We start from the raw sequence: 26,194 nt of genomic DNA on the forward strand, positions 1-26,194 counted from the left end.
TTTTATAGATAGCTTCTCTGTGTCTTAGTTTCACTAAGTGAATTTCCCAAGGCCACACATTTTCAGGAGCAGAGCCAGATTTAAGATGCAGGAGTTGGCTCTCAGCCTTGTACTTAATGCATTAGGTTGTGTTTTGCGCAGCCAAGTTGTCTGTAGTGCTACACACAACAGCACCCCTTCAGTAGACTTCTGCTACCCTTGCCTGAAGATGTCATTCCTGTGACTAGTATACTTTGGGGGAAGGTCAGGCACTTCATCCCCTCCACACATACCCTCTTGGCAAAGGGTTTAGAGTTGTGGGGGACGGGGCTTATTTGCCTCCTGTGATGGTTAACAGTGGGCATTAGGATCCAGAATTTTTCCATTGAGTCGCAGCACTACATCTTCACATTTTCACTTCGTTGGCCTCATAAAAATCCCCAGAATTTGCACCCCAGAATGTAATGTTTCAGAACTCTCCCAGTTGTGAAATTGAACTCTGAGTTTTAGAAGTGTATTCAGGGAAATAAATACCAGGGAAATTGCTGATCACAGAGAACAGTGAATAGAGCTAAAGTAGATGGACCCAGTGGAAGCAGTCTCAGGTCCTGCTGCTCTTTCCATGATGGGAACTGCATACTGTCCCTATCGTTTCTCAACTTGAAGAGGAGCCTCCAGGAGGAGAGGAGTGTGCTGCCATCTTAACCCTCTCCACAATGTGGACTCACCAGGAAAAGTTTTTCCTCGCTATGATGCTGTCTGATAGGACTATGACCATTTATATCATTAATATTACCACTGTTAGACGATTTCAACAAAACTTGTACAAAGGTGTCAAGGGGAAGTTATGATTTACTAAAGATGATTATCCTGTTTAAATCCATGTATCATCACTGGATCTGAAGTTATAACTATTAGTTATAGATTTGTAATCCAGATGTGTTTGTTCCTGGGATAACACCCACCAAGTAAAATCTACATTGAAGCCAGGCAGCTTTGTGTTGATGGCCTATTAAAGACAATTATCTCTCACAGTGGGCCACAGAAGAAATTCAACCCATCCTCCAAGTCTTCCTGTGGATGCCTTAGCCTCCAAGTGGGCAATGGCTGCTTCTGTGAGTCATCAAAGCCATGTAAGGGCATGTAACTTGCTCATGTGACCCTGGACTCCATCTTGTGCCTGTAATTTTCCACAAACTGAGACTGAGCTTTGTTTGGGATAGTACAATTCCATCCACATGGCAGAGGATATAAAAGACTCTGGAAACATCTCCATCTTGCCTCTTTCCCACTCTGACTCTCTGGGTTGTGGATTTACAACTGAAAAGAACATATTGACTGTGGACGGAGGAGCAGTCTGTAACATCACTGCTACAAATCTGATATAAGAACATTGCAGTGACCGTATGTATATGATCTATTCACCACTTTAATTCTCTTCTTCTTTTCTCTTATAAACTTTTAGATTTTAGTTGCTAAAGGACTGGCAACAGCATAATTATCGGGTAAGATCTGAGTTATATATTGACTTGGCTGTGTGACTGATCTCTCTTGTAGAGTGACCAAATGTCCTGATTTTATAGGGACAGTCCCAGTTTTTGGGTCTTTTTCTTATATAGGTTCCTATTACACACACCCCCCACTCCATCCCCAGGCCCAATTTTTCACATTTGCTGTCTGGTCACCCTAATCTCTTGCTGTCAGAAGAACCTTTTGTTTGATAAAATTGGTTTTCGTAACAACTCATCATAAAGTCTAGTGTCTGGGTGGTGAACCAAGGGCCGGAATGCCTAAGGAGACTGTACTTTTGATTTCTTGTTAACCAGTGTGGTGAGACAGAAGTTAGCTTTTGTTACTGGCTTAGAATACCTAATGGTAGAATAACCACCAGTTTGGGGTGAGTCTGCCCTATTTCTTGGTTCACTCAGCCCCTGTCCCTGGCAGCAGGGCCCGGGGTGGGGGCAGCCCACTGCTGCCCCAGCTGCCAGGGACAGGGGCCAAGCAAGCAGGAGACCCAGCATGCTTGGCCCCTGTCTCCGGCAGCCAAGCCTGGGCAGGTAGTGAGCTGCCATTGCCTCCCAGTCAAGTGCTCTCAGGCAGAAGTAGCTCTGTCTCGCTCCCCTCCTGGCTGCCAGGGAGAGTAGGTGAATGTGTAGGGCAGGTGCAGGGAAAGGACAGAGCCCTCCTCCCTCCCCACCCCGGCAGGTCAATCTGTGGGGAGGAGGGCACTTTCCCCTGCGTGCCCCCTATACGTCACCTTCTTGAATATTGCATGAACCAATGCAAGGCCGGTCAGTCTGGTACTCAATGTCAAAGTGGGACCTCAGGATGGAATTTCAAGCACCAACTTCCGGTGATACCTCCCAATTACATAGTTACGTCAATAAAACAGAAAATGGTTTCTAAGAGCTAGTTGACTGTTAAAACATTAATTCTAATGGCAGAAAAAAATCTCATTGTACCTAGATCTGCAGTAAATCACTGGCGTAACAGGCTGTTAGAAATAGCTAAATTAAAAAAAAAAACACATGTACAAGGCTAAACAAACTATCACTTTATGAAAAGATATGGCCACCACTTGGTGAATTACATGCAGAATACTCATGGGACTCCTCACTAATGCATTGTTTTGAGATTGTTGCTGCTCCATACAGCTCTAATTGAATTATTTTATTAATATCTATTCCATTATGCCTTTTATAAGTAATGTACAGATTGGTCTCCTGCTTTAGCATTTGCGTTACAATTACATGTACCAGTGCTTACTACCCAAATCTGTATTGTTGGTTGTCTTGCCACATACCATCCTGTCATTATTATATCGATTATTTTCTGTGATTATTTTGGAATTAGATTCAGTTGTGGTGAGTATATGCTCAACAACAATATGTCTGAATAGGCTCATTTACATCCTCTTCCATCCAAGGGGTGAGCAAGGCAGGACACTTATTCCCACATTAATTTCCGTAAGAGATGGCAGATCCCATTGTGGAACTGGGACCATATTTAGTTCAGTTATACTGTTTTTTAGAATATATAACTTGCAGTATTTCTCTTTGCAATGTGTTTTTTCTTATAGCTTATAATAAAGAGGGTTAATATGCGTAGGCTGGAACGTAACCCTACAATGGGGTACTGCCACAAGAGTAGGGCAGGAGCCAGACTGTAATTCTGAGACACACAATCCCTGCTTCCCTTTTGCTCTAGGGGGAAGAATTCTGTGCAAACCCTTTTCCTGGTTCAGTTTACTTCCCCCCCCCCCACCCCCGGTGCGCTCACCATCTTACTGGAGGGTAGGGTGGAACAAAGGCCTTGTCCATTGTCTCCCCACACTGTGCAGAAGCAGAATTTGGCCACCTCAATACAGGAGCTGCTAACTTTTTGGCTCAAGGGCCACATCTGGGAATAGACATTGTATGGCAGGCCATGAATGATCACAAAATTGGGGTGAGGGCTCTGGTTGGGGGTAAGAGCTCTGGGGTGGGACCAGAAATGAGAAGTTCAGGGTGTAGGAGGGGACTCCATGGTGGGGTGGGGGAGTGGGTTGCAGGGGGGTGAGGACTCTGTCTGGAGGTGCAGGGTCTGGGCTGGGATGAGAGGTTTGGGATGCAGGAGGGTGCTCCAGGCTGGGATCGAGGGGTTCAAAGGGCAGGAGGGGGATAAGAGCTGAGGCAGGAGTTCGAGGCATGGGGAGAGGTTCAGGGGTGCAGGGTTTAGGCAGTGCTTACCTTAAGTGGCTCCTGGAAGCAGTAGCATGTCCCTTCTCTGACTCCTATGTGGAGGCACGGCCATGCAGCTCTACATGCTGCCCCATCTGCAGGCGCCACCCCTGGCCAAGTGGAGTTGCAGGGGTGGTGCTTGGTGCTGGGGCATCATGCAAAGTGGAGCTCCCTGTCCGCCTCTAACCATAGGAGCTGGAGTGGGGCCATGCTGCTTTCTGGGAGCCACGTGGAGCAGCCCCCAACCCTGCTCCCCGGCTGGAGCATCAGAACAGGGCAAACCTCAGATCCCACTCCCCAGTGGGAGCTTGAGGGCCAGATTAAAATGGCTGGTGGGCCGAATCTGGCCCGTGGGTTGTAGTTTGCTCACCCCTGTTCTATATGGTGGCTGCTTTTTCCTCTCTCCGTCCCAGCTCTAGCAAAGGAAGTAGCCCATTGCACAGATGAGTAAGGCTATATCTATGCTTGGAGATAGATGGGTGATTTCATAACAGTGAGCAGCAGCCTGGGCATGTGGTTTAGATGGGTTTATATTCAGCACAGCTATCCCATGCTGCTGTTTGCTGTACCCCAGCTACTCTATTATTTTTAGTGCATTAGCTGAATGAGAATGAATGAATGTCTATTCAAGCCAGGAATCACACCCTCCGGTCCAAGTGTAGACATGCTCCAGGTACAGTATGTGCACTAGAGCCCTAATATTAATTATATATATGTATTTGTAACAAGGCACTCACCTCTTGAGTGCCCCTGGGCACCTGGGGGCAGTACCGCAGTCCTTTTCTCATCACTGGCACCCCATGCAGTTTGTTGGCTGTCCTTGATAGTTCTTCAGTGGCTTGGACCTCTAGCCAAGTCACAAAGTCCAGATGAACCTCTTTCAGGGTAATAAAGTGCCTAATAACCAAAAAGTCTATTTGCACTCACTATGGTCCTCAGCTGTGGCTCTGGGCCTTTTAATATCAATCCTTTGTTCAAGCTCCCAAATAAGGTAGTGAGGCAGTGACCATGAGATGGTCGAATTCAGGATCCTGACACAAGGAAGAAAAGAGAGCAGGAGAGCAGCAGAATACAGACCCTGGACTTCAGAAAAGCAGATTTTGACTCCCTTGGGGAGCTGATGGGCAGGATCCCCTGGGAGAATAACATGATGGGGAAAGGAGTCCAAGAGAGCTGGCTATATTTTAAAGAATCCTTATTGAAGTTGCAGGAAAAAACCATCCCAATGTGTAGGAAGAATAGTAAATATGGCAGGCGACCAGCTTGGCTTAACAGTGAAATCCTTGCTGGTCTTAAACACAAAAAAGCAGCTTACAAGAAGTGGAAGCTTGGACAAATGACCAGGGAGGAGTATGAAAATATTGCTCAGGCATGCAGGAGTGAAATCAGGAAGGCCAAATCACACTTGGAGTTGCAGCTAACAAGGGATGTTAAGAGTAACAAGAAGGGTTTCTTCAGGTATGTTATCAACAAGAAGAAAGTCAAGGAAAGTGTGGGCCCCTTACTGAATGAAGGAGGTAACTTAGTGACAGAGGATGTGGAAAAAGCTAATGTACTCAATGCTTTTTTTGCCTCTGTCTTCACAAACAAGGTCAGTTCCCAGACTGCTGCACTGGGCAGCACAGTATGGGGAGAAGGTGACCAGCTCTCTGTGGAGCAAGAAGTGGTTCAGGACTATTTAGAAAAACTGGACGAGCACAAGTCCATGTGGCCAGATGCGCTGCATCCGAGGGTGCTAAAGGAGTTGGCAGATGTGATTGCAGAGCCATTGGCCATTATCTTTGAAAAACTCATGGCGAACGGGGGAGGTCCCGGATGACTGGAAAACGGCTAATGTAGTGCCCATCTTTTAAAAAGGGAAGAAGGTGGATCCGGGGAACTACAGGCCAGTCAGCCTCACCTCAGTCCCTGGAAAAATCACGGAGTAGGTCCTCAAGGAATCAATTCTGAAGCACTTAGAGGAGAAGAAAGTGATCAGGAACAGTCAGCATGGATTCACCAAGGGCAAGTCATGCCTGACTAACCTAATTGCCTTCTATGAGGCGATAACTGGCTGTGTGGATGAGGGGAAAGCAGTGGATGTGTTATTCCTTGACTTTAGCAAAGCTTTTAATACGGTCTCCCATAGTATTCTTGCCAGCAAGTTAAAGAAGTATAGGCTAGATGATTGGACTATAAGGTGGATAGAAAGCTGGCTAGATCGTCGGGCTCAACGGGTAGTGATCAACGGTTCCATGTCTAGTTGGCAGCCGGTTTCAAGCGGAGTGTCCCAAGGGGCCGGTTTTGTTCAATAACTTCATTAATGATCTGGAGGATGGTGTGGACTGCACCCTCAGCAAGTTTGCAAATGACACTAAACTTGGAGGAGTGGTAGATACGCTGGAGGGTAGGGATAGGATACAGAGGGACCTAGACAAATTAGATGACTGGGCCAAAAGAAACCTGATGAGCTTCAACAAGGACAAGTGCAGAGTCCTGCACTTAGGACGGAAGAATCCCATGCTCTGTTACAGACTAGGGACCGAATGGCTAGGAAGCAGTTCTGCAGAAAAGGACCTAGGGGTTACAGTGGACGAGAAGCTGGATATGAGTCAACAGTGTGCCCTTGTTGCCAAGAAGGCTAATGGCATTTTGGGCTGTATAAGTAGAGGCATTGCCAGCAGATCGAGGGATGTGATCATTCCCCTCTATTCGACATTGGTGAGGCCTCATCTGGAGTACTGTGTCCAGTTTTGGGCCCCACACTACAAGAAGGATGTGGAAAAATTGGAAAGAGTCCAGCGGAGGGCAACAAAAATGATTAGGGGGCTGGAGCACATGGCTTATGAAGAAAGGCTGAGGGAACTGGGATTGTTTAGTCTGCAGAAGAGAAGAATGAGGGGGGATTTGATAGCTGATTTCAACTACCTGAAAAGGGGTTCCAAAGAGCATGGATCTAGACTATTCTCAGTGCTACCCGATGACAGAAGAAGTAATGGTCTCAAGTTGCAGTGGGGGAGGTTTAGGTTGGATATTAGGAAAAACTTTTTCACAAGGAGAGTGGTAAAGCACTGGAATGGGTTACCTAGGGAGGTGGAATCTCCTTCCTTAGAGGCTTTTCATAGAATAGAATATTAGGATTGGAAGGGACCTCAGGAGGTCATCTAGTCCAACCTCCTGCTCAAAGCAGAACCAATCACCAGATTTTTACCCCAGTTCCCCAAATGGCCCCCTCAAGGATTGAACTCACAATCCTGGGTTTAGCAGGCCAATGCTCAAAACCACTGAGCTATCCCTCCCTCCTTTTAAGGTCAGGCTTGACAAAGCCCTGGCTGGGATGATTTAGTTGGAAATTGGTCCTGCTTTGAGCAGAGGGTTGGACTAGATGACCTCCTGAGGTCCCTTCCAACCCTGATATTCTATGATTCTATTCTATTCTATGAAGGTCTATCCGCTTCTTAGGGTTCATATCAGTTTACCTGGGCTAATATGGGAACCTGAGCCCACTACTACTCCTGGTTCCAACCCAGGGACCCTATAAAGTAGCCACATAATACTTGATTTAGTACTGCCACATACGACTTGTTGCTGATTCTTCCCTGGGCTTTTTCCTACCTTGCCCCTGCAGATTCATTCTTACCTCAGGCTTAAGGTTCTCAAGTCCTCTCTCTCCCTGCAAAACCAGCTATGCAAAATGCATCCAGAAAACACTCTGGCTATCCTTCAGATTCCTGTGGCCAGAGAGGAGGACCCTTCCTTGCCTTCCGGTCCCAGCCAAGAACTGACCCCCTGCAGCAACTTTTATCTGAGGCTCCTGAGCTTTGATTCGCTGTTGCTAGCCCTTGAAGGACCAATTGTCTCTTGCTTCCAAGATAGCTACTCCAGTGAGGTCTTGCGAAACAGGCCTGGAGGGCCCACCTTTGCTGCTCTTCTCCTCTCATCTTGCTACTTCCTAGGGCACAGTGAAGCAAAGCAGTGGGGCCTGCAGCAGGGCCCAGGATGGTTGGTCCACCCCATCACAATATTGCATGCAAAAACTATGTTAAGATTGCAATGTCAAGCCTTCAAAGGGTAGGAAATTACAGAAATAACCTGTACAGTCTTAATGCAGCCCCATTGTACCTATGCATTATGATACAGTTTTTAATTACATGATAACATATTATTATTTCCCGTGCTTCATTCAGTCACAGGATGAATGGTGCTCACTTAACAAGCAGTTATTCAATATCATGTTTAATCCTTGTTCTATGTGCGTCCCCATGCCTTATTTAATGCACACTACTCAAACCCTGGGCTGAATACAGAATTATTAACTTCTTTCATGGTAGACCTTGTCAAAAAAAAATTCAGCAGAATGTTTTTCAACTGGAAAATGCTGTTTTGATGAAACCAGAATTTTCCACAGGTATGCGTCAATAGAGGTGAAAGTTGGAGTGGAGGGGAGGGAGCATTTTGATAAGATCGAAACATTGACATTTTTGAAACTGAACATTTTGATTTTTCCTTTAAAAAATCACTTCATTTCTAAACTTATGTAAAATAGAGAATATAAAGATGAAATCAAAACACATTTGATGTTATTGAAATAACAGGTTTTGATTCATCCAAAATGAAATTTAATGGAAAATTTTGAAATTTGTTGTTCGTTGGTGTTTAAAATTCAGAATTAAAATAATTTTTGAACTCATGGAATTTCCTGCGAAACAGAAATTCCCACACAGCTCTTTTTCTGAGATTTAGTACAGCACTCATCATGATAGTATGTGAGTGCTTCACATATATTAATGAAATTATTTTCATACTGTCTCTGTGAAGTGATATGATATTATCCCCATTTAGCAGACAGGGAACAGAGGCACAGAAAGATTAAGGTCAGAGGTGTCCACTTATTTTGGGTTTCCAATCTGAGATCCCTAAGGCCTGCCTTTTCAGAGTACCTTGCTTTAGTACTTAATATTTAGTTAAAGATATATTCCACCATAGTGCCAAAGACGTGTAAAACTTGCTTGGCACTAAAAATAATTATGATGACCTTAAGTAAGAAAATGCTCTACCATACTTATCTTATTGACAGGTCCTCAAATATATGGGTGAACCATGTTGTGTCTCTTGAGGGACACCACTGGGTTCCAAATGCAAATTTTAAAAGTATGCTTTGGTGTCAGAGAGTAGGGTTTGTCAAAGAAAGAAAAAGAAACAGAGCTGTCAAATTCTGCCAGGTTATCTCTTACTTGTGAATTTCTAAGCAGCTTTGTCAGTGGTGAACAGGGACTGAGTAGATGGATCAATACATCCATTCTTCTTCTTAGACGAAGTGCAGTAAAAGGTGAACAGAAAATAGACTGAAAGAGAGTCAGCAGCAAAGTGACTTTGTGGACCAGCTGGTAGAAAAAAATCATCTTTTTAAAAAAATTCAGTGAACAAGAAAGAGACTCAGAGAAAATAGTCTAGTTAATTGTTTTATATAAAATGTGGAAAAGGTGTTATATTTACAACTGATACAAATCTGTTTACTTAGATTTGGAGTTGATACAATATGTATTGTTTACGCTCTTTCTCTAAGTTTAAAGTCCTCAGACTATATACTGGTAAAAATAGGGCAAGTATAGAAGGCTGTTTCAGTATATATGAAATTTAAGAGGCCACATTTTCTATGGGACCTCAAGCCTGCTCAATTCTGAGTGCCAAAAATCTTAGATTTACAAGCCCAAACTAAGGGGCTGTGGCACAGAGAATTTAAGTGACTTGTCCAAGGTTCAACAGAAAACCGGAGACAGAGCCTTCACCACAAAATCATTCTGCCTTTTAAAAGGGCAAATGAGACTGCAAATGTTAGCAAAGTGAAGGGGGTAGAGGATAATGGTAAAAGAGACAAAGACAGATAAACAGGGTTGGATGGAGCTAAAGCCGCTGCTAAGATGCTTGAGTTTGGTGTGATAGTAGTGGAGGAGGCTGTTATGATCTAGTTCAGGGATTGGCAAACTTTGGCATGCGGCTCACCAGGGTAAGCACCCTGGCGGGCCGGGCCGGTTTGTTTACCTGCTGCATCCACAGGTTCGGCCGATTGCAGCTCCCACTGGCCATGGTTTGCCGTCGCAGGCCAATGGGGGTGGCGGAAAGCGGTGTGGGCCGAGGAATGTGCTGGCCGCAGCTTCCCGCCATCCCCATTGGCCTGGAACAGCGAACCGCAGCCAGTGGGAGCCGTGATCGGCCAAACCTGCCCAGCCCACCAGGGTGCTTACCCTGGCGAGCCACGTGCCAAAGGTTGCCAACCCCTGATCTAGTTGATAACGAGAAAAGATGATTTTAATCGCAGTGTGTTCTCTATGGACTGGAGCGTGAACAATGTGGATTTGTGGGAGGCTAAAGAGATACTAGCAGACAATTTGTGTTTTAGTTCAGCCAAATGTAAAGCCATACATATAGCAACAAAGAATGCAGGCCATATTTACAACATGGGAGGATTGTCCTGGGAAGCAAGATTATGGGGGATAATCAGCTGAACATGAACTTCCACTGCAGTGCTGTGGCCAAAAGAACTAATGCAATGTTTGGATGTATTAACAGAGGAATATTGAGTAGGGGAAGGTTGTATTTTTAATGGGGTGCCACCTGAACTGGGGTACTACCGGGCCCTCTGACTCACCAGCCTGGGCTCCCTCTCACACTGTGCTGCTGTGACAAGCTGCAGACCCGCTCCCAGTCCTACACTTCCACCAGCATTCACACAGGTAGGGACACACATAGCTGCAGTTTCATGCAGGATCTCTGAGCAGCCACTGCAGGAACTAACAATAGAGAGGCTACAGCCAAAATAACCACCAGCTCCCGAGCCTAAGCTGTACTGTCCTGCCCTGGTCAAAACCTGACCAGTATGAATTTATTACCCAATCTACCACTTCTGCAAAGAAAAGTGGATGTGCACCAACTCTTGTTCATGAGCTGAGATTTATCTTCTTTGCACGTCAAACAACACACAGTGTTTTAGGTAAAATATAAAATTGTTTTTTAAGTGATTATAAGTGATAATCTACTTTGATCTGTTTGCTAACATAAGAAATAGAACAAAAAGGCAAACTGAGCCTACAATACTAGATAGGATCTGAAGCCGCAATCTCTGACCCTGACTAATGATACAAGCAGTCCACCCAGATTCCGTACACAGGCTAGAAATCTCTTTAGCCAGGGACCAGCACTTCCCACCCAGTTCAGTCTTTTTCCTCTGGTACTTTCAGCTGTGTTGTTGTAGGAAGAGTGAGTTCCCCTCCTGATATCATTTCCTCCTTTTATATCTTCTTCCAATTTGCTGGAAAGCTCTTTTGCTGTGACTTGAGTCAAACAGTTCCCATTGTGTACTGCTGTCTCTGAGAGGTTTCTATTGTACACAGTTCCTGGAGTAATCCTTGTGCTTGTGTGTATTTCCTCAATAAGCTATTAACATTGTTTGGCCTTTCTATTTGTTGTACCTGAGAGGTGGCTGGTGGGTCAGAGCTCAGCAGTACCCCAGTTCCAGGTGGCACCCCTGGGGGGACCCGTCACACAGATTCTCAAGGCACAAGCTGCACTTGCTTTGCAGCTTGGGATCCACACCCTGGTTACAAGTCCTTTCCTTTTGGAGCGTCTCTGAGGTGTTCAGTTGTGGGGGAGTGAAGAACAACCAATAATGTCACTCCCTGCCTTATATAGCTTTAGCATATGGTGGAACCCTTCTTCCCAACAGGGCCGGCTCTAGCCATTTTGCCACCTCAAGCACGGCGGCATGCTGCAGGGGGCACTCTGCCACTCGCCGGTCCCACGGCTCTGGTGGACCTCCTACAGGCGTCCCTGCGGAGGGTCCACTGGTCCCGCGGCTCCGGTGGATCATCCGCAGGCAAGCCTGCGGGAGGTCCACCGGAGCCGCCTGCCGCCCTCCCGGCAACCGGCAGAGCACCCCCTGCGGCATGCCGCCCCAAGCATGCGCTTGGCGCGCTGGGGCTTGGAGCTGGCCCTGCTTCCCAAACTCAGTTTGTGGAAAAATACTGATATCCAAGATGGAGTTCCATGTCATGTGGCCTGGTCACATGCCCTTGCATACCTTGCTGAGTCATAGCAGCCAGGCTGTCAGGAGCACTCTCAGGAAGGCTCACCAAGTGGGGGATAAGTTTCTCCTAAGGCTTATTGTTTTTGCTAATGGCCCATCACTTTAAATAGGCCCTTCACAGCCGGCTGTTTAGGCTGGATTTTGTCTAGTAACTACATATACAAAAATGATACATGCACACAAATAAGATAATCATATTCAGCAAATCATAACTTTTCCAATGACACCTTACATGCCCCATCTTGTACAAAATGCATCATAATTATGCCATAATCATATAATAATATCACTATGAAGAATATGGGGTGCAACGTCACAGTATTACCTCTGTATTTGACACTGGTGTGAGCACTACTAGAATACTGGGTCCAGTTCTGGTATCCATACTTCAAGAAGGCTACTGCAAAATTGGAGACGGTTCAGAGAAAAGCCCCAAGAATGACTGAAGGATTGAAAAATATGCCTCATAATGAGACACTCAAGGAGCTCTGTCTATTTAGTTTATCAAAGAGAAGGTTGGAGTGTTTTAATCAGTCTAAGTACCTACATGTGGAGCAGAAAGTTGAAAACAGAGGGCTCTTCAATCTAGCAGCCAAAGGTATAACAAGATTCCATGGCTGGAAGTTGAAGCTAGACAAATAAAGATTTTTTTTTAAATAAAGTGTGGGTAATTAACCTTTGGGGGGAAAAAAACTAGCAAGGATTGTGGTACATACTCCATCACTGGTAATTTTTAAGTCAAGATTGGATGTTTTCCTAAAAGATATTCTTATTTTCATTCCTGAGCATCTTTGCCGACATAGGGAGCAGTACATTATCAGCATTCATTCCTGTCTATGGTTTGATCCTTCATTAAGCCCAGCCTGGTGATGTCCCTGCATACGATGTTGCACCATCTAGTCCAAGGATCAGCAACCTTTGGCACGCAGCTCACCAGGGTAAGCACCCTGGCGGGCTGGGCCAGTTTGTTCACCTGCTGCATCAGCAGGTTCGGTCAACCATAGCTCCCACTGGCCGCGGTTCACCATTCCAGGCCAATGGGGGCTGAGGGAAGTGGCGGCCAGCACATCCTTCAGCCCGCAGAACCTCCAAAAGCTCCCGTTGGCCTGAGACGGCAGACCACGGCCAGTGGGAGCCATGATCAGCTGAACCTGATGAGGTTCAACAAGGACAAGTGCAGAGTCCTTCACTTAGGATGGAAGAATCCCATGCACTGCTACAGACTAGGGACTGAATGGCTAGGCAGCAGTTCTGCAGAAAAACACCTAGGGGTTACAGTGGATGAGAAGCTGGATATGAGGGTCAACAGTGTTCTCTTGTTACCAAGAAGGCTAATGGTATTTTGGTCTGTATAAGTACAGGCATTGCCAGCAGATCGAGGGACGTGATCATTCCCCTCTATTCGACATTGATGAGGCCTCATCTGGATTTCTATGTCCAGTTTTAGGCCCCGTACAGAAGGATGTGGAAAAATTGGAAAGAGTCCAGTGGAGGGCAACAAAAATGATTAGGGGGCTGGAGCACATGACTTATGAGGAGAGGCTAAGGGAACTGGGATATTTAGTCTGCAGAAGAGAAGAATAAGGGGGGATTCAATAGCTGCTTTCAACTACCTGAAAGGGAGTTCCAAAGAGGATGGATCTAGACTGTTCTCAGTGGTACCAGATAACAGAATAAGGAGTAATGGTTTCAAGTTGCAGTGTGGAGGGTTTAGGTTGGATATTAGGAAAAACTTTTTCACTAGGAGGGTTGTGAAGCACTGGAATGGGTTACCTAGGGAGGTGGTAGAATCTCCTTCCTTAAAGGTTTTTAAGGTCAGGCTCGACAAAACCCTGGCTGGGATGAGTTAGTTGGGAATTGGTCCTGCTTTAAGCAGGGGGTTGTAGATGACCTCCTGAGGTCCCTTCCAACCCTGATATTCTATGATCCCTGAGCTAGACAGTGGTGGGCCTCTAAGTCCGACTTACCTGTTTGCATTATTTTCTTGGCATCCTATCATTTGTCTGTCTTCTGAAGAGTAACCACAATTGTAATTTTTTTTTTATTGGACCCAATCCTATATCCTGATTTCACATCCTACTCTTTATGTAACTTCTTCATTTGTCTTAAAATCATTCCCTTTTACACCTGCCATCTTTCAAAGAACTATCATCTCCGATGCCTGTTTCATTGAATGCAGCTGCTTTCAGACCATATAGTAATGCTCTTAGTACACTGTTAGTATACTTTGGTACTAAACTTAATGTTTTCATCAGAGCATAATTTTGTCAATTTCTGTGCAGCACTTGTAGCAAAAGCACATTTCCATTTAACCTCCTCTTTGATAGAACCATCAGTGCTGATCAAGCTTCCTAGGAACACACAAGATTTTACTTTTTCTATGACTTCACCACTGCTGCATTTCAACGCTGTCTATGGTCTCTTTTCCAAGATGCAACCGCTTCCTCATTTGGTATTTACTGTAAGTCCACGTTAACTACACTGATTGTTCAACATAGCGAAAGGTATCATCATTAATTCAAATGTCTGTCAGTTGTATGATGTCATCTGTTTAAACTAAGGAGCTTAACTCTATATCACTCAATGTCATGCCCTCCAACTTGTCTAACATTCTTCATCTCCAGCTTAAGAACATGGGGAAAAGTGATAGTGATTCCATCCTCCCTTGTATCCACCAAACTTGGAATTGAACTGGGTGCTTAATTTTCCACCAATTCTCATGGCGCTGCAAGGGTCTCATACAAAGCTTTGATAATTGCAGTTATCTTATCTGGAACTCCATATGATTTTGGTACTTTGCATAATGCTTCCCTCCAAACCAAATCAAATGCCTTATTGAAGCCTGTACAAAGAGCAAACACCTTTTAATCTCCTTTTTTGCCTTTTTCCCTGTTGTCTGTTGATGTGTCAAGTATCAGAGGGGTAGCTGTGTTAGTCTGGATCTGTAAAAGCAGTAAAGAGACCTGTGGCACCTTATAGACTAACAGACGTATTGGAGCATGAGCTTTCGTGGCTGAATACCCACTTTGTCGGATGCATGTTGATGTGTGTATATTTGAGGCAACTTAGTCCTAATCTGAAGCCACACTGTTCCTCACTACTACTACTTCCTCTAAAACTGGCTGTAATCTGTTGACAATTACTTTCATCCTAATATTTCCCAGTACTGACAATAAGATTATACCTCATTATTTGGATTGGCAGGATATCCTTTCTTCAATATTGGTACAACTATTGCCTTTAGCCAGTCATCTGGTACCTCCTCTTGCTCCCGTACCTTCTTGAGTATTTTTTCTAATGCTTTGATAGCACTTAAACGGCAAGCTGTTAGCAGCTCAATTGTTACATTGTCTATTCTTTCATCTCTCCCATGGTTAATTGCTTCACTGCACTTTTTATTTCTTCTTCTTCTGATGGTGGGTCAGTGCTGATATCCTTTCTGCTTTGCAAGCTGCCATTCATCTAGCTGTCTAGAATGCTTGCATCTGGATGAACTACAGGATTCAGCACTTTGTCAAAATGCTCCTTTCATACTTCCAGCACCTCTTTGGCATCTGTTGTAAGTTTACTGGTAGCCTCTCTTACCACTTGCATCATTCCCCTGACTTGTGTTTCCATACAATGTAACCTTTTTGTATATCGTCTTCATATCCTGTTTTCCCGATGCCTCCTCTAGGTGCTGAACTTCTTCTTTCCAAAACTGTTTCTTGTCCAGTCTTTGATTCACTGCTTTGCAGAATGCTAAAATGATATCTAAAAAAGATGCTCTAGTTCAAACAAGAATAACTTCAGGGAAGCCCTATGGCTCATGTTTTGCAAGTGATCAGATCAGATGGTCACAATTGTGCATTCCAGCCTTAGAATCTATGAAACTGAGATTTAGCTCTAGGAATGGAACAAAAAGTATGGACAGTAGAGAAAAAGAAATGGCAGGATTTCATCATGGCCTGGATGCATGGGACAACAGAGAGGCTTGTAAATGTAGAGGTTATTTTTGATCATTTCATAACCATAAATGCAAGTTTTTATAAACACAGTTTACTCTTCACATACTGGGCTAGGTCCTTACCTGCCAGGGGCCTAGTCTACAGCAGAGGCAATCTATTGGCAACCTAATAGGTGCAGCCGGCCATGATAGAAGCTGTGTGACTGTACCATCTGATTGGTTGGTTGAAGCAGTCAGCAGGCTGATACTTAAGTTCAGAAGCAGCAGCAGTCCAGGGACTGCTCAATGCATTCCCAGGCTGAAGCTGTGCTTGTCCCTGTCTCTGCTGCCACTGTCTCTAGCTTTGCTCCACCTCCAGCTAGTGCCTGATCCTGCATGATCCCCAATCTGTACCTGCTCCAGGCCCTTATTTCTTTCTGATTCCTGGCTCCACCTTCTGACTGCAACTCTGGTTAACTTTTTGGCTTAGGTTTTGGTTTCTGATGACCCTTGGCTTCGCTCCTGGACCTGCCTCATCTGGATTCATCTCTAACTGGCAGGCTGGACTCTTGCTCCAACCATTAGGCCAGATGACACATGACTTGCTTGCCAGTGTTAGCTGATGTAGATTAGTGTCGTTCATCTGAAACCAGTGAAGCCACCATCAACTGAGGACAGGCACAATATTTTGCATGGTTTGAGCCATCCTTAAGAAAAGAAGTGGTGCAGAACAAACTGGTAGTACTTCATTTAACTCAGGGCAGAACAGTGGTGCTCCTCCTGCTACATTTGGGTGACAATGAGTTGATACTGGCACTCAGTTAATCTAGGTTTGAAAAACAAATGGAAATATGGATTAAACTATGTGATTGGCTCAATGTTGATACAATGTAAAACAGTGTTCTAGGAAATACACAGGTATCCACCGATGCAGTGTTTGACAGACTGTGACATTTTGAAAGTGGATTTGATAAATACAAGCAACCTCAGTGCTACATATAGTGAAAAATTGCATCAAATTGAGAGCTTCCCCACCCTCACATCACTCTCTGTATTTCTTCCTGTAGTGCTGCAAGCCTCAAGTACTGCACACCTGTGTGCTGCATAGTTAATTTGCTAAACCTTTCAGGGAGTCAATTTTCAATGTGGCTTTGCTTTATAAAAAAGTCCCTGTAAAATACAACAAAACAAAGTCAGAGGTATATAAATATTTATTTAACATTTGTTTGAACATTGCAATTACAAGACATATGATGTAATGGGCAACCAATTCCTATAATCTGAAATAAATAATAACAAAACCAACAAGATCAAGCCCATTGGTGTGGAAATCATAGCACTGGTGATCCGCGAGAAAACTATTTTCAGATGGACTTGTTACAAAAAAAAATCATTGATTGTTTTATCGATTACTTTGAGTCGTTGTAATCAAGGGATGCTGCATTTGAAACCGTTAATATATCAGTGAGAGCTATGTCCTGCTTATAGTTCCAGACATCTGAAACTCCTATCACAGAGCCCATAGGGGCATTGCATAAAAGTTGTTGGCAGAATATTGTCCTGGGAGTGATTGGTGAATAGGGATAAACTTTTTCAGATGTTGTAGCAGAACATAGAAAACAGCTTCTTTGCCTGGTTAATGTGCTTCACAGTGCTGATCTGTTAGCACTGCAGGAAAGGAAACAAATGAAAGTGCAGATGTATTAAAATCTTTTCCATCTAAGAAAGTTCCTCAGTGAACCTGACAAATTGGTTAAAGTTTTCACGTGAGGGTGGTGGATGTTTAATTAGCTAGCTGCAGACAAGGTACTAGGAAGCCATCTAGTTGCTACGATTTCTCACTGTGTACCTGTCAGTCACAATTGATTTCAATGAGAATGAAACCAGTGAAGTAAGAAGTTTACCTGGTTTGCTGATGAACCCGGAAAAAAAATGTTTCCTGTCTTTTCACATTGATTATCTTCCAGTCATTAGGAGCGTGTCCAAATCTTTCCAGTCAAACAGTCTTTGTATAACCTGGATCAGCACAAACCAGAAGCCGAAAGTAATTATAGAACTACAGATGTGAAGACAAATTTAAGGGAAATATAACATATTGAGTTTTGATTCTATGAAGTCACTTCTTCCTTACTCTGCTGAAAAAAAAATGGCTACTAACCTTCGTAATTGTTGTTCTTTGACACAGCCCTGCACACAGACACTGGAAAATTTTCCCTCAGTGGTACCCATCAGGGCAACTCAAGCACCCTCTGCTGCCACATGCCACTGGTGTCTAAATAAAGGGCTCAGCCTACCCCAAGCCCACCTCAGTTCTGTCTTTCCAGAAACTCTGTTGTAGAGAGGCACGAGGGCAGGTCATGGAATGGGTATGTGGAACACTTCTTAAAGAACAGCAATTACAAAAGGTTAGTAAGAGTTTTTTTTCTTCTCCAAGTGACTGTACGTGTACAGTCCACTGTTGGTAACTCCCAAGCAGTAATATAGGCAGAGGAATCAGAGTTCACATATACAGAGATAGTAGAACAGCTCGACCAAGTCTGGTATCATCTCTACTCCTCCCAGTAGACTATTGGATGATGGTGAAAGTGTGTACCGATGACCAGGTTGCTGCTTTACAAACGTCCTGGATAGGGATCTGCACTAGAAATGCCATAGAGGATGCCTGCGATCTTGTGGAGTAAGCAGTCAGTCTGACTGGTGGTGAAATGCTTGCCATAACAAACATAGACACAAGTAGTTATCTAAGACTAAATTCTTTGTGAGGAGATTGGAGGATCTTTCTTTCATTCTGTCTGCTATAGCCATGAAACAGTTTGCCCTTGTCTAAGTAGAACACTAATGCTCATCTAATGTGCATAGTCGGTGCCCTCCCTATTTGCATGAGGTTTTGTGTGTAGAAAAAAAAGAACAGTTAAGTAAATTGACTTTTGGAAAATTGAATCTACTTTAGAGAGAACTCAGATGAGGGCTTAAATAAACCGTACCATAAAGAATACTCCTTCTAGCTCCAGACTCGATAGAACCTGCCTAGGTACCAAAGTCAACTGTACCATTTTCTGAAGCAAAGGACTGCTTAAACTTAGACTGTACTCTACTCTTAATCCCATGACTAGTTGACTTGGGTGCTGGGGATCTTCACCTCTCAGCAATCTGCTTCTTATGCCTCTTCATAGGCACCAGGGATGGTGAATGGTGCCAGGATTCAAGCACAGTAGGAGGTATACTCCACGCTGATATTGAAGCACTCAGTGACGAGTCTGATCGACCTAGCTCAGATGGAGGTCTCAAGGCCACCTTCATCATTAGAAACTTTAGCTTGGCTTCATGATCTTTCCTCGGACAAGGCTCAAACTCCCTGCAAATTTGGCAATGCTCTGATATGAGCTACCCTAAGGCACTTCAAGCAACTTGAGTGTGGGTCGCTCAGGGGCCTAGCATTATTGCAGGAAATGCAGGTCTTGAAGCCCAGTGCCGGAGGCATCCCTCAGCTCTGGGAATCAAATAAAATCCTCAAATGGGGTAAAAACCTAACTAACTAAACTATTTACAATAAAATACATCACACAGTCCCCTGAGAGCACCTGCAGTTGCAAAAGCAAGAATATCAGTTCCAGCCACTATCATGGGGCGTAAGAAGGAACTGAGGGGAGCTTGGGGTCAGCTAGGTCCTTTATACCAGCGGCATGTGGCAGCAGAGGGAGCTCAAGCAACCAGCGTTGACTCCGTGGGTTCTCCAAAATAACAGTGGGTGCTCAGCACCCATTGGCAGCCCCATGGATCAGCTCCTCCCGCCTGCCAGCAGGCCCCACTGATCAGCTCCTACCCTTGCCTCCCAACACCTCCCGCCCACCGTGATCAGCTGTTCAGCGGGATGCAGGAGGTACTGGGGGTGGGGACGACTGGGAATGAGGTGGGAAGAGGTGGAGTAGGGGTTGGACCTGGGGCAGAGCAGGAACTGGGGAAGTCAGCTTCTCTGGCTCAAGCCACCTCAACAGATATCACTGAGGTAATTTCTTCCAGTGACTGTGCACAGGGCATGGGCACACCAACAGTGGAATGCACATGTGCAATCACTCAGAGAAGAATTATTCATACAGATTTTATAGCATAGTGTAGTCTGTAGTCATAGTCATATTTTACTTGTTGATTCTGTCCGACCAGAGGCCTAAGTTCTGTATGTTTTGTAGGACAGTATAGATCACTGGTTCTCGATGTGTTTGTTGTTGTGGGCTGCATATGCAGCCCACAATGTGTTAGGGTGCTGTAGTTCTCAACCTGCAGCCCACCTATGCAAAACCACCCACAGTCTCCTATGCTCAGCACCCTCATCCAGAGCTGGGCCAGGAGTGGATCCCTGGGTGCAGGCCGGCAGCCAGGACCCAGTCCTGGACCTCGATGCACAGGGCTGTGCAGCAGCCAGATCTGGACCCTACCACCTGGGTCTGGGCAGCCGGGACCCAAATGCCACCACACGGGGCCAGGCAGCTGGGACCCAACTGCCGCTATGCAGGGATGGGCAACCGGGACCCCCAGCACCGGGCCAGAAGTGTAGCGGCCAGCATGGAGTAGCAGCTAGGGCCTGAGAAGGGGGACCAGGGTGAAGCCCCACTGAAAACCTGGGGATGCTGCAGCAAACCAGCAAACCCTTATTTCCCGGCATCTCCCACCCCCCTCACTGCCCATCGCCCCCCCCCACAAACTTACCTACAGACCCACTCTCCCGCTCCCTGCCTCCCTGCGCACTCACTCTGCTGGCAGGAGTGCTGGTGCAGGCTGCAAGACACTCTCCCCCTCAGTCAGCCTCGCCTCCTGTCAGACCAGAGCAGCAAATTTTGAATTTTTTTTAAGCACACAGCTAGGCCGCAACTGTGTGCCACTTGGGCCACATGTGGCCCGTGGGCCATGGGTTGAGAACTGCTAGTATAAATGGCTATGTTGTTTCATTGCACTGATATCAAGGTGAAATTTATGTTCTGCAAATAATAAGTTCCAGCTGAGATAAGCTTATTGCAACTGACTTGACTCCTTACATGCCTACCACGATATTTCTGATGACTCCCTTTGCTGTGCTAGCAATGTCAGCCATCTAGCCTAGAATCTTTACCCCCTACCAAAAAGGTATAAAATAAGGAAGTTAAGAGTGTAGATTTCTCAGGCCTGGTTTATTTAGCTGAAGGAAACAAAATCCTTTGTTTCTATGATGATTCTAGCCTGCTGCCTGTGCTCTTAACCTCAGTAATTCTTAAGAGCTGCACTCCAGAAACTGGAGAACTATATAATGTTAAGAATATCTGTGCACATCTTTCATAAGGCCAGTTTAGGTACAAAACTTCCTAAATGTGCACACACATGCAGTGGCTACACTTAAAAAGTTCATAGCAGTTCCAGATTACTGATTCTGGTGGTATTCTCCATTATTACTATAAAGGAGACATTTGAAGTATCTAAAAACTGAATTCACTTTTTAAGGGTCTGAAAGACTCCCATTAACATCAGTGGTATTTGGATCAGATCCAAAGTTTGCTTTTTGTATGTACATGTTCACACAAAGCCTGATGGCCTGGGCTTATGCAAAATATGGGCACAGCTTTGGTAATGGTACAGGTACTCAAGTGAGTTCCGAGATACAGCAGGGAGACTTATAGGAGATTCACCACTCTTCCCACAGTTCCCCTAGCTTCCTGGATTTATCCCACATTCTAGTATGAAAATTGCTAGGAATGCAGCAGGCCTGGGAGCAGTGCCAGTACCCTGGGGTACCCATCCATATGATGGACAACAGTTGATCTAGCACAGCACAGAGTAGACACATGGCACAAATGCAAGGAAGCTTGTAATAGTGCAGCCGCAACAGTGTGAAATATACAATTGGAATAAGATAAATTGGTTTAACTATACTGATGCCATTAAACCAATCACTTGTTTACATTTGAAAACTCTATCTGATGAGTTTTTTTTGTTTGTTTGTTTTTTAAGTTTTCTACCTCATTTATACAGACCTAAACTGGATAGGAGAATACAGAGTATTTCTCTCTGACAATGCCCAACTACAGAAACTTTATTCTTCCTTTGTTTTTGCATGGATCCAATGACTCTACATTTCCATACAAAGAATCATTTTTGTGGGTGTTAAGGAGAGATATTTATTTACCCAAATAAGGACTGAGGCTTCATTGTGCAAATTAAACAAAAAACAGTACCCACTTACCTTTTCTAGACATTTCAAAGGCACAAATACTTCTTTTGTGTAACACACCAAGGTGTAGGCAGTGCAACCTAGGGATCAGAGCAGGAGTCTGACCTAGTGGTCACAGCAGAATCAGAGGGCAGAACCAGAGGCATGGTCAGGAGGCAAGCCAATGACTGGCCAGAACAGAACCAACGGGCAGAACTGGAGTTGTGATCAGAAACACTGGCAGCTCCAGGCACCAGCGCAGCAAGCACGTGCCTGGGGCGGCAAGCCAGGGGGATGGGGGGCGATGTGCTGGTTGTCGTGAGGGCGGTAGTCAGGGAGCTTTCAGCGGCGTTTCTGCTGGAGGTCCGCCAGACCCATGGCTTCAGTGGCAATTCAGTGGCAGGTAGGCCGAAGGCACGGGACCGGCAGATCCCCTGCAGAAATGCCGCCGAATCCGCGTTACCAGCAGACCTCCTGCAGAAACGCTGGCAAAGGCACCGACTGCCGTGCTTGGGGCGGCAAAAAACACAGAGCCGCCCCTGATCAGGAGACAAGCCAGTGGTCAGACCCACAAGTCTGGAATCAGAAGTAGGCAGGAACTAGGGCTGAAGCAGAGCCTGCAAGGATTGGAGCAAGGGCTGGGCAGAAAGCAGGTCTAAAGAAGTGGAATGCATTGAGCAGCCACTGTGCTGCTGTTGCTACAGGACATAAATGGTGATGTGTGACAGGCTCTTCTGACCCATTAGGAAGCACAATAAAACACCACACCTGGCCCATGTCAGCTGATTCAGGATCAGGCTTCAAGGCTGTACGATTGCAATGTAAGGCTCAGGCTTGGCCTCGGACTCTGCAAGGGGGAAGGGTTCTATCCTGAGCCTGAATGTCTACACTGCAAATTTATAACCCTGCAGCCTGAGCCCTGTGAGCCTGAGTCAGCTGGCATGGGCCAGCTGTGGGTGTTTTAATGCACTGAAAACACAGTGAGGGTTTATGACACCCAGATGAGCTCATTGGTTTGCTAGGCAACCGAGCACAGAGGCAGCTGCATTCCTGACATCTTGGTGAAGAGAAGTGTCATCAAACTTTGTTCCCGCTTTCAAACCAGATCCTCCACTTTCTCTCTTTTATCTGTAATTTTAGTATTATCTCAGACATTCAACTCACTTTTTTCTCTTTTCACATCTCTTCCATCTATAAATTAGCCTGTTACAACCCCTGCAACTCTGTAAGCCATTTCATCAACTCTAACAATGCTGGAATCCTCTTCCAATACTTCATCTCATCTTGCCTTGAGTACTGCAACTCCTTTCCCTATGGCCTCTGCAGCAATCAGCTCTCCACAAAAGAAGAAAAGAAATAGTTCTGCCTCAATGACACAACACGTGAGCGTCATAAACAGTGGTGAGTTGGGTAGGCACAATCCATCACTTAGTAAAGCAAGTAAGTACACAACTTAATGGTTTGTTTTATTGTATTGTTCAATTAAAGCTGCTATGAACTATCAAAGATCAACAACATAGATTTCAGCACCATTATTATACATATTAATGCCTAGCCTAGGAAACAACACTGCAGGAAATGGCTACATGAACATCATACACAGCATACAATGAAACAGAAAGCTGCCCATGTTTGGATTAGAAATTATAGAAATCCAGATTGATGATGACAATTCATGCCAGCTGTCATGGTATAATTCCTCACTCTGAACCTTAGCGTCCAAAAGATGGGGTACCAGCATGAATTTCTTTAAGCTCAATTATCAACTTAGTACTTGTAGCGCTGCCACCAATCAGGAATTCCAGTGCCTGGTACACTCTGGTCCCCCTAAAACCTTGCCCGGGGACCCCCAAGACCCAGTCCCTCTGGATCTTAACACAAGGAAAGTAAACCCTTCCTCTCACGGTTGCCTCTCCCAGGCTTCCCCTCCCTGGGTTACCTTGGAAGATCACTGTGATTCAAACTCCTTGAATCTTAAAACAGAGAGGAAAATTTACCCTCCCCCCTCCTTCTCTCTCTCCCTCCCAGACTCTCCCTGAGAGAGAAAGTAATCCTAACACAGAGAGAAAATTAACCTTTCTCTCCCCCGTCCCTCCTTTCTCCCCACCAATTCCCTGGTGGATCCAGACCCCGTCCCCTGGGGTCTCACCAGAATAAAAAACAAACAAACAATCAGGTTCTTAAACAAGAAAAGCTTTTAATTAAAGAAAGAAAAAACAGTAAAAATTATCTTTGTAAATTTAAGATGGAATATGTTACAGGGTCTTTCAGCTATAGATACTGGGAATACCCTCCCAGCCTAAGTATACAAGTACAAATTAAAATCCTTTCAGCAAAATACAAATTTGAACTCCTTCCAGCCAAATACACATTTGCAAATAAAGAAAACAAACATAAGCCTAACTCGCCTTATCACCTAGTACTTACTATTTTGAATCTATAAGAACCTGTATCAGGGAGATTGGAGAGAAACCCGGTTGCACGTCTGGTCACTCTCAGAACCCAGAGAGAACAACAATCAAAAACTAACAGCACACACAAACACTTCCCTCCCTCAAGATTTGAAAGTATCCTGTCCCCTGATTGGTCCTCTGGTCAGGTGACAGCCAGGCTCACTGAACTTGTTAACCCTTTACAGGCAAAAGAGACATGAAGTACTTCTGTTCTATTAACTCTTAACTATCCATTTATCACACCAGCAAACCTCTCATGTAATACGTGGCTCAGATACCATGACATTTCTTAGCTGTTCAGTACTACAGTGATAAGCATGAGATGGATAGGTATATAGATCAAATGGCTGCAGCTGACCCATGTTACAATGTTCCCTTTCACCCATTTATCTCTAGAACCATAATGGCCTGGTTTTTCACAAATGCTGAGCAACCAAAACACCATTAGAAGTCAATGAGAGCTGTCAGTGCTAAGCAACACTGAAAATCATGCCCTTTGGCTTTAGCTTTTTTCTTTAGCTCTGTGGAGTAAATGAGTGTGATTTGAGGAAAGCTTAAGGCACCTTGCTCAAATCTTTGGAGTGGACAAATATTGGATTGCATGTTTACACTCTGGGGACTGTTTGAGACTATCAGCATTGTCCAAACTAGCCTCTCCAAAACAAATGTCACGAAACCTGCAATACTGTGTGTTAAAGGGTTCGAGAGTGACAGAACACAATGAATGAAACCACAGGATTATTTGGAGCATCAATTTTGAATGTGGTTTACCACTAAATCTCTGAGCACTTGATTTACCATGTCAGTCGAGAATACAATAGAATATGGTAGTTCATGGTGGTGGCACTCTCTGTATGATTCACACTGATTAGGCTTGTTCATTATGTGTTTCTTGTCTGACAACAATGGTATTGAAAATATATACGGGGCTGCAAGCAATTTCTGTGGATGCTTCCCATTCCACCAAGCCCAGAATATCCAGAACTAGCTCCAGGCAAACAGGAGCTTGCCAAAACATTAGTTCAAGCAGGTGGTTCCAATTCATAGGACTGCTACCTTCTCTGTGCTTGAGAGGTTCCTGGAACAACAACAAAGCCTCATATGCCTATGTTGGCATGTGTAAGATTTGAAAGGCAGCCGTTATCCTTTCCTCCTCTCACTGGAATCTTCTTGCCAGATTAGTTAGCACCAGAACTATTAGTTAGCATTTGAACTGGCCACTTGGGAAGACTGCTATGATAACGAAACGATAAGCCATGTGCTGCCACTTATCTTTGTGCCTCTTACTGGGAAAGGAAAAAAATGAATTTGAAGAATGGCAGTTTCTTACCTGCTAATTTGGTTTCTCCACATATCTTATTATATCCGCCCATCCAAATACAACTTTTCTTTCCAGCCAATGGACACAGGAAAAGTGTAAAGCGTTTGTGATGTCACACCTGCTATGAAAAGGGGTGGCCAAGGGATTAGACTCAGTTTCAAACTTCTTATGTTTTCCTAGCTCTCCACTTTTAAAAGAATATTTTTTAATCTCCTAACTCCCTCTTGCTCCTGTCTTGTGTTACCTAGCTGTATCAAAAACCTTTCAACAAATCATCACATAGGACATTAGAACTCAGTCCTGAAGCACAGTTCAACCCAGTCATTTTTCTTCTCCCTTCTCACTGTTTGATTTTATTTTTGTTTTATTATGGCAAATCTTAACCAAAGAAAATAATAAATATAACTACAGGAAGCTGACAAATTAAAACTCATTTTTTCACACAGAATATTCCATCTCTTAAATACAGAGTGGCTACAATTGAAATACTTGACTCTCACTATAAAATCCAGTTCCAATACTTACGTGCTATGAGTGTAACAACCCCCTGACCAGATGCA

This window comes from Gopherus flavomarginatus, chromosome 1 (assembly GCF_025201925.1).
Source record: "Gopherus flavomarginatus isolate rGopFla2 chromosome 1, rGopFla2.mat.asm, whole genome shotgun sequence".
Classification (NCBI taxonomy): Eukaryota; Metazoa; Chordata; order Testudines; family Testudinidae; genus Gopherus; species Gopherus flavomarginatus.